Below are 12,747 nucleotides of genomic sequence, written 5' to 3' on the forward strand. Positions count from 1 at the left end.
CATTGTAAGAAAGGTTTATACTGTAACCCTGCGTAGTGTGGGATTTACTGTTTGGTAAGGCTGCTTCTCTCACAGGGCTGCTACAGGCCTAGCAAGTTCAAAGCATCTCTGAAGTCTGTTGAAGCATCACTAACACAACAAGATGAAGAAAAAAAAACACCTTAGTTGTACTGTGCTAGATTTCAGTGCATACTCCAGACCTGATTTGTAAGAAGAGAAGACAATAGTGATTATAAACATTGTCCAAAGACAGATGCAGAACTGAAAATGGAGCTAGAGACAGGGAAGGTGGAGGGTAGATGAAGTTCAATTTCATTGCTGCAGAGGGGAAAAAGTCCCCTGTAGCAGGTGCCTATAATAAGTTGACACACACACACAGCTTTGGGAAATATTCCCTTTACCTTTGAAAAAGGGCCATCTTGTGCTTAATGTGTTAAGTAAATGAAGCTGAGATTTGGGTGATGAACACCAGAAAAGAGTTTTCCAGTTTGCTAAGCTAATGGACAAACAGACACACAAGGCTGCGCTTCAGTTTAGCTATCACACTAATTATTTGCTCCTGAAAAGGCTGTGCTTTTTAGGCTTTATTGGAGTCCAATCATAATACATAAATCAAGATGATTCAGAAATAGCAACCACACAAGTTCCATCACATGCCCTAACATCACTTTTACAAGGGATTTCAGCATTTTCAGAATATCTGCACATCAGAGGCAAACTAACATCCATCCCCACAGCCCTCCTTGGATGTAAAATTATATTCTTAAGGGCTGCAAATTCCAAGCCACAGACTCAGAGGCAAGTCACCCAGCTTCAGCTGGTACTTTTCCACGAGCACCAAATTGGGTTCTCAGACTCACAATAGTTTTGTCAATTCCAATTGCAAAAAGCCAGAGGAGCCACTGAAACCTGAGCTGGAGACCTGCCCCTTGTCCCCAGAGCCAGGGTGGCCACAGCTGGCCATTACAGTGACTTCTCTGTGCAGATTCTGTGCATCCCTTAGTCCTATAGGCACACGAGCAAAATGAGCCTTCAACCCCTTCTCCATAAACCTGGCATCTGCTCGTCTCAAATTGATTTAAGGAAGGAAGCAACTACTCTGCCGGTTTTGTTTGGGTTTGTTGTTTTTTGTTGTTGTTGTTTTCATTTATATATTCCTGTTTGGATAGCAACTGGGATTTAAACAGTGACACGTTACTCATTTGAAGCGTGTTTTAAAGAAAAGAATTGTTTTACCCAGTGCTAGAAGTTCAATTACATTTGCGATTTGAGAATGATGACTTAAATAAAGCCAGGTTACAAATGACAGCTTGCCTAAACCCATGCAGCCCAAAACTGCATAAAACAGAATAACTTGAGCATCACAGCCCTTAAAAACTGATTGGAGATGATTTAATCTCTGCGTAAATGGGTATAAAAAAGGAAACAGAACTGTTATGCCCAGAAAATAAAACTGCCAACACAAATATTGTAGCCTGGGTAATTGTCTAAATGGCCATATTATTTTCCAATAATAAAATGCATCTTCTCTGTGTCCAGACAGAAAGTACTGAGTAAATGCACTGGACATCAAAATATAATTTAGTTGAATTCTTCAATCCTAGGTTTATTCAGGAAGAAAACCCAAACTATTTGAAGGTGTTTTTTTTTTTTTTTTTTTTTTTTTTTTTAAGAGTAAATAAAATCAGATTAGGAGCTCCAAATCATACAATACACAATCCCAACCAACTGATGGCTCCTCCAACATCACATAGGTAGTGGACACACGGAGGTGCTGGGAGGGAGTACGTGGGCACATACCGCCTGGGTACGGGCACATCTGGAGCAACCGACAGCAACATCGCTTCATATCAGAAAATGCCCGCCTAACAGAAATTGTCGAACAGACCAAATCTGGATCTGATTGGACGTCAGACGTAGTTACTTTCATTGCTGCTGTAACAAATGAAAGTGATGTCAACATCCACCAATTCAATACTGCTCAGGATTGGTCATGAAAAATGCCTTCATTATTAAAGCTGGAGAGTTTTGTACCCAACAGTGAAGCAACTGCTAAGAGTTGGCAGGGTTCAGAGGTCAGCCCCTGACATCTGCATCTGGATAACTACCAAGCATTCTTTCAACTAGTGAAAAAGGAAGTTACAGTGATTACAACTGAAATATATAGAGTACCATTTAAAGAAAAATGGATGAAGTGCTTTTGTCCTGAAGGATTCATCTACCTGCCAATGACACCTTCAGAACATACGTGGCCCTCCAGATACTCTGCAGCACATCACTTGTAAGCAAGGCTTTAAAAAATAAAAATAAAATATTATCAAAGCTGAGCCTTCAGATTCTCTTGTACTTTAGGTTCCAATGAGTTGAAGTCACTGCTGGGCTGTAGAACTGTGTCCCCTTGGGTTTTTCTGAGAAGTTTCCTGTTTATTACTACTGCATATACCTACACTTGGAAGCACTGCTGATTGCCCCACCTGTGCTACCTTGTAATGGCCTAAGCACATGATATGCTACCTCCAGCATTGTTTCCAGGTGCAGAACTCAATGGTTTACAAAATATCATCTCTCATTCTCTACTATTTCTTGTTGTGACCATGCCATTACACAAAAATGATATGCAAGTGGGAAAAAAAGTGTCAGGTTTCAAGTAAATAAGACATTAGTTTGGAAATGATAATCGTATTTCTCTCCTGTGATCACACCTTTTAAAGATCCTTCTTATTGCTCTGCTCTTGATTACAGTCCATGAGTTAGTCACAATATTATAATCTACTGTTGGCTAAATCTGTTTTGTCCTTAATTACAGGCTTGGAGCGTTTGACTAAACGCATGACATGAAGTGTGACTGCCCTTGCGGACGGAAGCAATACAAGGAATGAAGATCACAAGCTTCACTGCAACTCCTAGGGTTATACCAACATTGCAGCTGCATCACATACAGAAGTTTGCCCTGACCTTTAAGAAAATTGGCTTGGTTGATGCAAGACATAGTAAGACTTTAGAAGCACCACCCAGCTTCATCCTGTATGTTTCATCCCACTTCTCAGGAGCGATCCAGCAAAGAAGAAGAAGGGTGAAACAATAAGTTGCATGGTGCAGTGGTGGGAGCACTAGGATTGCAACACTTTCAGCATCCCTGGCAACTTCCTTGGCATTATTTCAGATTGTCCTGGCCATAGAGACATTGCCTTTCCTCTAAGATAAAGTCTAATTGCTATCAGACACAGGTGGTGGAAAACACTTGACATGACAAACCATGTAGGCAATCTACAGTTTAAATTAAGAAACCTTTCAGCATTTTTTTATATGAAGTAAGATAGAATCTTAATTTTCAGATATGATTTAAATATAATTAAGAATACTGTATCCAGGAGAAGGAGAGGAAGGCAATTAAAAAAAATGCCAAACTACAACACTGCATTTAATTATCAGTTACAAAACTAGACTACATATTGTGATAATCAGCAATTTGCTGCATATTTTAATCCAGAATAAAGATATTGTATAGGTAACTTTCACAATGCAAAAACTCCTCTAGCAAGAAGCAAGTAAGACAACTATACTTTTAAAGTGTTTGAGATAGATTTCTCAACCATATCATCAGATAAAAGTATTAATTTTTTTTCATTAAACCACAAGATAGTTAAGTTCAATTTTGATCTGAATACTTAAAAGCTCTCAGAGATCTTTATTTGCTGAACACGTTGCACTAGAAAAGCCTGTTTAGCTGTAATCAGTGACCTAAAGCCAGATACACTTCAACTTCTTGTTTTGCAAATCACATTACATAAAGCAAGGATAAGCCTAAGTCATAATCTAAATAATACATTTTTTCACTGATAAAACACTTTTAGATAAGAAGCTCAAAAACTATCCCTGGATCAAACCCGTTAATAGAATTAAACATCTCTGCCAAAAGTTTCAAGCAAAGTAAAATCTAGAGGATAAATACAAGAAACACAACCCTCCGTATAACATCCTTTTAATATGCTATATATCTAGACAATAATCCCGTGGCAAACGTGATGGCAGATGTTCAGAGAAGCACAGATTAAAAGACAGTTTTACAGGCTGCCATACATCTTTCATTTTTCCCTCCCTTGCTTTCTTGGTTAAAACCTCTCTCTGTTGGGATGACAGAAAGCACAACTTACATTGACTGATGATGGAACACAGATGCCTGCAGTAATCCACAACTTCTGGATGTCACTGCTACATGTACCTTGTGTTTTGTGCTCTGCAACAGACTGCTATTGCTGGAGCTGGGCAGCAACAGCTATTTAACAATTTCAGTTAAACACAACTATAATATCATGTTGTATGATGGAGTCCTGGTGATGCCATGCTTGGCAAACACTCGACTAAATAGGGAAAGATATTGTTTCTAGATCATCTCTAAACACAACTACATTGTAGAAAGGTCCAAATCTAATACTGGCTGTATGAAGCCAAATGTTATATTCTCAAAGCCTTCACTGCTACTCTATAGCCTTTGAAGCATTAATTTTAAATCATATCATCACTTTAGCTCATCATTACCTTCTTGCCAGGTTAGTGCTTGGATCAATCCTTTTCCAAACCAGATAAAAAATGTATAAGGTACGCTTTCATTTATAAGTAGCAATGCAGATAGATAGATAAAAAGAAAAAGCTAAGAACATCCCTTCCTCTTTGCATTTTACAGGTGTATCTGCTTCAAACACAGTCAGGTTCAAGCCTATAGCCATTCACTTTCCCACTGAGCATTATAGAGGCTAGAAGCCTGATGGACTCATTTGCACACTCCATTTCTGCTTTTCTCCAGGCTGTGCTAGATATTCTTTACGATGCACATTGCCTTTTCATCCCTGAGGCACACTGTAATATGCCAAAATAAAATAAAATAAAATAAAATGGTATGAGTACAATTCAGGTTGTGCTACAATTACAGTCCCGCTATTGTTTCATGAATTGTGTTAAAACAATATGGAATTCACTTTCACGAGGACTAATATTTCATTACAGCAAGTTATGTCTGGACAATTTTTGTGTGTGTATGTAATGACCAAAACCACAATTGCCAAGTAGATAAAAAGCATTCTGAGGATTCTACAAAGCATATAAATACACAGTAAACTCTACAAATCAGTAATAGAGCTCCTCTATTCAAACATTAACGTTGGTCCCTGAAATCCAGCTGTACAAACCATCCCAAGCAAAATCACTGCTGAGGGTTGCCACAGAACAGGGTGGGATGGGCAGTGATGTGGCCACAATACAGCCACTAGGCCTGGACACAGTGCAAGCCCATGCAGCCAAGCCCAGCTCCAAGGGGATAACAACAGAACCCATTCAAAGGGGATTTTCTCCTGACCCAACACAAGCTCCCTCCAACAGCTCTGCAGGAATTTATCTGAGCTTTGCCTTCTATGGCTGTGTTTACTTTTCTAGAAAATAATTACTTAAACAAAAATAAATAAATAAAGTAAAACCTGATCTCTGTATTTTTCTGATTTCAGATTAGGACCAACCTAACTCTACTGTGGGGAGCAAATACTTCTTACATAGATACAAAACCACAACTTTGAGGAAAAACATGGATAGCATTTTTAATACATTACAAAGAGGTTGTTGTAGGGCTGTGTGCACAGTCCTACAGCACACAGGCAGTCCTTTATAAAGGCTGGGACCACTGGTATACTAAACCCAGAATTTAACTGCAAAAATGTAGTTGACCTTTTGTTAATGCAGAGTAACTACTAAACTGCAAAAAACAAGAGAAATGCAACCCAATTGGAAAAACACTCATACATACACATTCAGGAAAACACAGGATATGAGATATACAGTACAGATTAGCAAAAGATGAAATCAGCAATTTAAAACTGGTCAGGTAAGCTTCAGAGCATCCTAGCAGAATTATAACTTATTTTACTGACATTACTGCCTATTGAATTAAGTCAAACTTCCCCCAGTTAGTTAGAAGCTAGTCCAGCAGAAAATGAACTGCAAAAACTACAAGAGCTGATATCAAGACATTAATGATATCAATATGGGAAGTTAAATGAAGGAAAGATAGCCTACCCCCGTTTCATCTGATTATTTTATATTCTGTAATAGAACACTTACCATAGCTCTTAAAACTCAAGGTCACGCAAACATCCATGCCCCAACCCCCTATTACCAGAACAACAGCAAAGCTTTTTCAGAACCTCCTCCAGAACTATGAACAGAGCATCAGCCCTGAGCAAGGCTGTTAGGTGAACAGAGAGAAGACGCTGATTTATCTCATCAGCTCGTAGCAAAGGGAAACTGATGACCTGCAGAGCCTCAGTGGGAAATGCCTTGCATGTCATCTGAAGTCATTAAAGCCCCTGGATAACTGCTAAGCTCCCCTGACAGGTAGCTGGAACACAGGGAGAAATGGATGGGAGCCTTTTTCTCTAGCTAAGTATAATTTAAGTCAGACTTCTAAGTCCAAGAAGTGATTTATATTTTTTTTAATTGACAAATTACATGATCATGAACAAAACTTTAGGCGACTGACACAAACATGTTAATCATCACTATAAAGATACCTTTATCTGAAAAGCACTTCTCACTCACTCTATCTGTATAAGTAAAATAACACATTACATGAACACATGTCAAAATGGGTTTTCTGAAGACAGACTTGTAAAGAAACCAGAATCCCAAGGAAGCCCTTGTGTATCAAATTTATACCACTACCATAAATAATCGTACTGAAGCAGGATAGTCTTTAATGATGCAAACATAAACCAAATGGTGAGGAGATTTGAACAAAAGATTTATTGCAAGAAACAGCAACTTTGTGATCATATCAAAGATAGATGTGTCAGAACTGCTACTGGGAAAGCTCAATTCAAGTGATAACAGTTAAACCAGGCAGCGTACTGAATTGTACTGAAAAAGGGCAAAATACAGAAAAAATTCTACAAGGTAAAGCTTTTGAGGCTTTCTTACTGTATAATACATAAAATTGTCTCATTCAGTATAACCATTCTCATTCTTATAGCCATAAGTTTTCTAAGATAAGGGATTTTAAGTTAGCTCATTTTGCATATTGCCTATGCTATCCACCCCACACACCCCCTTTTCCCACATTTACGGCATCAGTTGTGAATGATGGATCAATAACAGTAATATAGTGTCTAACCTTGGCATTTTCTCTAACTTATATTAAATCCTTCCTGTTTGATAAGGTATTCGCTATCTAAAGCTTTAAGGTATCTCTGCTCATATATCAAACACCATCTAAAACACAAACCTATTTCCCTGCTCCCTCCTTTTTGGAATAAAATTTCTGTACAAACCAGAAATGTGGTTGTTCTCCTTATTCCTGAAAATTATTACACTTCACCTCTTTAGAGTGTTAGAATTTTGGGGGCCTCATTTGTGGGATAACTGAATTTTGTGAAAAGAGCAAGGCTAATAGTAAATCTTACACAGATTTCTAATGCTCCAAAAGCCAAGCAAGGCATGACCTTCCCAAGTTTATATAAGCAAATCCTCTGAATTCAGAAAGGCCCAGTTGAAACTTGTGCTTATGTATATGAGACTGACAGATATGAAAGTGAATTCTTACAATTTTTTATTAATATATATATATATATATAAAATCAAAGTTCATGAGCTAATTCTATAGGATTTTCCATGCCCGTGACAGTGTTCTACAAAAACATGGTACATATTTGAAAAAATGGTACAACTTCACTTTTTATGGTTCACAGAACCGAAGAACATTACCACTGCTATGATTTTTGATGAAATGAAACAACTGCTGCAATACCTCTATCCTCTCACAGTTTAGTTATCCTCTAGATTTCCTATCCCATGGAATGACACTCAAGTGAATGACACTCAAGTTTACATCGTTGTGCTCAATTTCCTTTTGAGATGTCCCTTCAGAGGTATTCCTGAAGCAACCTGCCATTTCTCTGGAGGCAACATAGCATGTAGCAATGCGTGTAACTAGTGAGATTGCTGAGCCTCTTTTCCCCCTACATCCATCATTTATAACAGGAATACAGTTTAGCAATTTATTTTTTTTAAAGGGCATGATTTTTTCAAACTGAGCTCTAAAGAATAGACAGCTAGGATCACACAATAATTAATTATTTCAACTGCTGTGCTAAAATATTGAACAGATGTCCACTAATCAGGTAGCTGGCCCCTAAGAAATCAGGGAAATATATTCAAAGCCCCTTCAGCGGTCAATTTAAACATACATGGTGAAAGAAACAGCTCACTACTGGTGTTTGGCAACTGTATTTATGCTATTATAACAGGAAGTTCCCTTTGTGCATTCAATACACAGGCACACAGAGTTTCCAGCTTCAACACTGATAAAAGCTTATGCTTTTTGCATGCTCAAAACTTTCAAGTACTGAAAAAAACGGCTGGGCAGACCTATCGGGGTAAATTCACTTAAGCACTAAAGAATTCATCTCTGGTCCATGAAGTCCTTGACTTACAGATCAGGAAGAGAGAAGTCTTGTGTGCTACTGTGTTTGTATACTCTTCCCTGACAAACAACAAGGAAGAAAATTATTACACCAACAGGTCAGCACAAAGCCAGCACCTATCTGATTCCATGCAGCCATTCCTAAAATGTCTTCTAGCTGAGTCAAGGTGGTAGGTCTGCGAGTCTGCATACTAGCTGAGTTGCTTCTTGTCCCTTCTAGCCTCTGTAGCCTGTGGGGTCTTGCCAGCTCTCTCTGCTCCTCACTGCAGTTTCTGAGGCTTCATGTGAGCTGTGACTTCTTGCAGCACTTGGCAGGTGTCACAATGGCTCTGCAAACACCTCTCCCATCAGCAGGCTTGCTCGTCCTTAAGGGGATGAAGGTGCGTCCCTTCTGCCACCTGGTGGCCCTGATCTACACACTCTTGACAAAAAAAGGAATGCAAACACACAGCAAATCCAATGGAAAGAAAATAGAAACAGTCATTTGAAGACAACTCAGTCTCATCAAAGTGGTCATTCTGCCACAAGGCAGGGCATCTGACCACAGTTATGACACCCACCTTGGTAGTTTGGCTATTAAAGTCAGGTCATGCTAATTTAAACAATGACAATACTGTAGGACTTTTTAGATCAAGATTTTTCTACAATATATAGTGGGAATGAAATGGTTCCACTACACAAAAAACCTACAAGTAACATAAGATATGCCATCCCCTAGATTTCCCAAGTCCTGTGTAAAAAAATACAGTTGTTTGCAACCCTGCAAGCATGAGGAGTGCCCACAGTGCTAAGAATAAACAAGACAGGGTGCTCTACTAGGGCTTTATTCCAATGCATCGGTGAAGACACCAAAATAGAAAAATCTGGGTGCAGCCTGAAGCCATAAATAACACCAGCTTACGATACCAGTAGGTTAAAGGCCAAACCTTCCTTGTAGGATGGCTTATCAGGACAGGAAGAACAAAATGAATCTGTACCTGCCATGATCCTAAAAAATGCCTTTTTCTCAAATAACAACACAGGAGACTGAGTTTTGAACAATGTGACAAAAGCGAGAAGCACAAATCAACGAGAAACTACCTATTGAAGATGTTTACTAAGATGGCAGAAGCTTCTACAACATCCAACAGATGAGCAGTTGAAGTGATTTGGGGAACTTGTGTCTGGACCTCGAGATCACATCGTATTTTAGCAAAAAGCACTTAAGCAAAGGAGACTGTTCTGTACACATCTGCTAACAACAGATCACAAAAACAAAGCTAGGAAGAAAGAGCATTCCTGGATTTAAGGATTTAAGATTGCCTGCTGTACCTATCAAAGGCCATTAAATTTCACTTAGTTAAAATTTCCACATCTGAAAAGCTAAAGCAAGAACTTCCAGTTTCAATTTAAACATTCAAAGGATGGCTACAGTGCCGTTCCCAAATGGTAGTTTGTTAAACAGATTAATCATCCTCCCAGTTGAAAACATATGCCTTGTCTCTGAAGTGAGTTATCCAGCACCTGCATTGGTGATTGACTCCTGTTACGTGCCTCCCTCCAAATGAGCACCTGCATTACTACCTACTATTTTCCAATACATCAAGGGCACTTCTCATCTTTCTTTCTGATAAGCATAAAGTCCCTAATAGCCAATTTTTTCCGCAATTTTATGGATCTTTTCTACAGTTACCCAGTTTCTAAACAGCTTGGTCTGCAGGCAGTCATCACGGTTCAGACTGTACCTTCGAATCAAATTTCATTGAGACATAGGCAAAGCAGATATCACCTACTTCATCGCTTACGTTTCACCTCATTCTCTCTACTAGCGTTACATCATTCACCACCTCTTGCAAATAGTCAAGACTGACAACACACATGCAATCCAGACTCACAGGTGTCACAGAAGACAGAAAGCTCCTTAGAGAACAACTATTTCAGGCATAGGTGACTGATTAGGTCTCAAAACTTTCCTGGTGGAGACAAATGCTGATACAACTAGAAGCATCAGAACAGCTCACTGTCACCTGAAAGGGTCTGAAAAAAAGTTACTGGTAGCTTCTGGAGAACACTAAAAGAAAAATACTCAAATATATGTAGTTTACAAAGCAGCTGGCCCAGCTGAGACTTGTGGAGCAGGAGCATGTATCTTCTGAATGTCAGCACAGTCAGCAGTACCATCTGCTGTAGCTCACCTGTTTTATTTAACACCTCTTACATAAGGCTGACAGAGACCCAAACTGGATTTTGAGAGAAGCAACAACTGCATTAAATTTAATTCCAGTTCCGTGGTTTCCTACATCGTCAAACATGCCATAACATGTGTTAGAAATGAAGTGACCACAGTACCTGCATAACGGAACATTGCCATCAATAAAATCTGCCATTCCATTATGAAACAAAAGCACTAACATTCTTCTCTTAAAAACCAAAGAAAGCAGTTGGGAATACAACTTCACATTTTTTGGCAGAACACGAAGATCTAGCAACTAAACAGCATGAAACATGCCATCAGGGAGACTTCAGATAACAATTCGTACTCAGATGCAGCTGCCAAGATTCATTTCACCTTTATGACACTGGACCCTAATAAGCTTCTTTTAAGGAAATCATAGAAGATGCATGCACTTTTTACAAAAATGGAAACAAACACACCATGGCTGCGAACTTCAGGCTGCTGCTTACTTTTAAGAACAGAAGGGGATGATGATGTGAGGGGGATGAGGGCTCACGAAGCCTTCCACGTTGTAGCAGCGCTCCATTGTTTCACCTCGCCTCCCTCTATTTCTGATCTTTTTCAGAACAGCCTTGTCAGAGAAAAAAGCTACTGGGTTTGGAAGATGTTTCTCTCCTCAGACTACACGAATGACAGAAGAGTTGTTCCACGGTTGTTATCTAAGTCTTAGTGCACAGCAAGAGGAACAAGAATTGATGGGTCAAAACAATTGCCTATTTAAGTAACTTTGCTGCACATAGAGCTATTTCGCTTTCAATTAACACTTGATACATTTTCACTTCCAATTTACCCCCAAGCAATTCCTATTACACAAGCATAGAATTTTTTTGTTACCTAAACCTTTAACTTTTCAAGAAATTCCAAAAGATGCCAGACTGGAATGGAAGCCATTTTTTTTTGTTAGCAACCCTGGGATTTCATGTTTCATAATGCATGGAGTTCTCATGACGTTGCATATGCAGCCTTGAGAGAGAGAGAATATTTCACTTGTGTCCTCTTAACTGCAGCTAATAGCTATTTTTTTGACAGAGCAGCCCAGGGTTTCTAAGAGCACTGCACACTTGGCAAGCCCTGGGATTCTTTGTTTGGACACTTGAGTTCACAAAAATCCATGACTACAAAATTCAGGTATTGAAGTATCCTTGAAATTACAATTCTAAACCTTCTCTTTACAAAAAGGGTAAGCAAATCCCAGCTTTAATTTCCATAAGGACAGAGAATGGCTAGCGCTGAAAAAAGACAACTTTAACTGTGGCAGGTAAGACAAGAAATTTGGGAGTGTCAAGTGCTAAATTTAAACCATGTTATCTAGTGAGGTTGGAATAAGAGTAATTACTCTGATAAGAAAACAAATTTTGTTTCAGGTTCTTGCTGATATTCCTACTACTACAAGGGAAGTGATCTATGCTAATCAGCAGGAATGCAGCACTAAATGGTGTCTCTTCTAGGTGCTCCAGAAACCAGACAAAATATCAGTACATACAAAAGTATAGTGCAGATCTCAAGTTTGCATAGTTATTTGGAAGACAATAATAATTTCGTGGCTTCTTCCAATTTGTCTTTATACACACAGAAAGAAGAAAAATGGGGTTTTTCTTTTTCCCCTCTGTCCTTACCAGAACGGTTTCAGACATGAGTTAGACTTGGTGAGCAGCAGCGATGTTGTACAGCAGTCACCTTCCGTAACACTGTCTTGTAAAAGTCTGTACATTTGCTCCTTGGAATCCATTTATCCCATGCAATATTTCAAGCAATCCACCACTCCTTTGCTGTAGGCCAGTCCAGTGAAGCTGGCCACAGGTCTGGCCACATCTTTACCAAGCCTCCCTGCTGGTTTCCTCAGAGCTCTCTGCCAGGCTGAACACTACATGTGGTCCTTCCAGCAAGGAGTCCAGCCAATGTACAGCTAGCATCCCTTACTCCACGTGGCTGAAAGCACCGGTCAAAGGAAATCCTGCCACATTTAGCAGCTTAGGGAGACACTCTATAGGAATCACCTCTAATTTCAGGCTCCCTTTGCCAAAGTTACGTCTACCTCCTCAGCCATTTAACACATTTTGAGCCACTG

At 39.2% G+C, this 12,747-nt stretch overlaps 1 protein-coding gene across 7 annotated transcripts in view; it reads right to left on the minus strand.

Annotated features, from left to right (window-relative positions):
- The window catches only part of GULP1 (GULP PTB domain containing engulfment adaptor 1), a 150,545-nt gene that overhangs the window by 107,621 nt on the left and 30,177 nt on the right, over nucleotides 1-12,747 (minus strand). The gene's annotated exons all lie outside the window — the stretch shown is intronic.

The sequence above is a fragment of the Cygnus olor genome, chromosome 6 (genome assembly GCF_009769625.2).
Source record: "Cygnus olor isolate bCygOlo1 chromosome 6, bCygOlo1.pri.v2, whole genome shotgun sequence".
In the NCBI taxonomy this organism is placed as follows: domain Eukaryota; kingdom Metazoa; phylum Chordata; class Aves; order Anseriformes; family Anatidae; genus Cygnus; species Cygnus olor.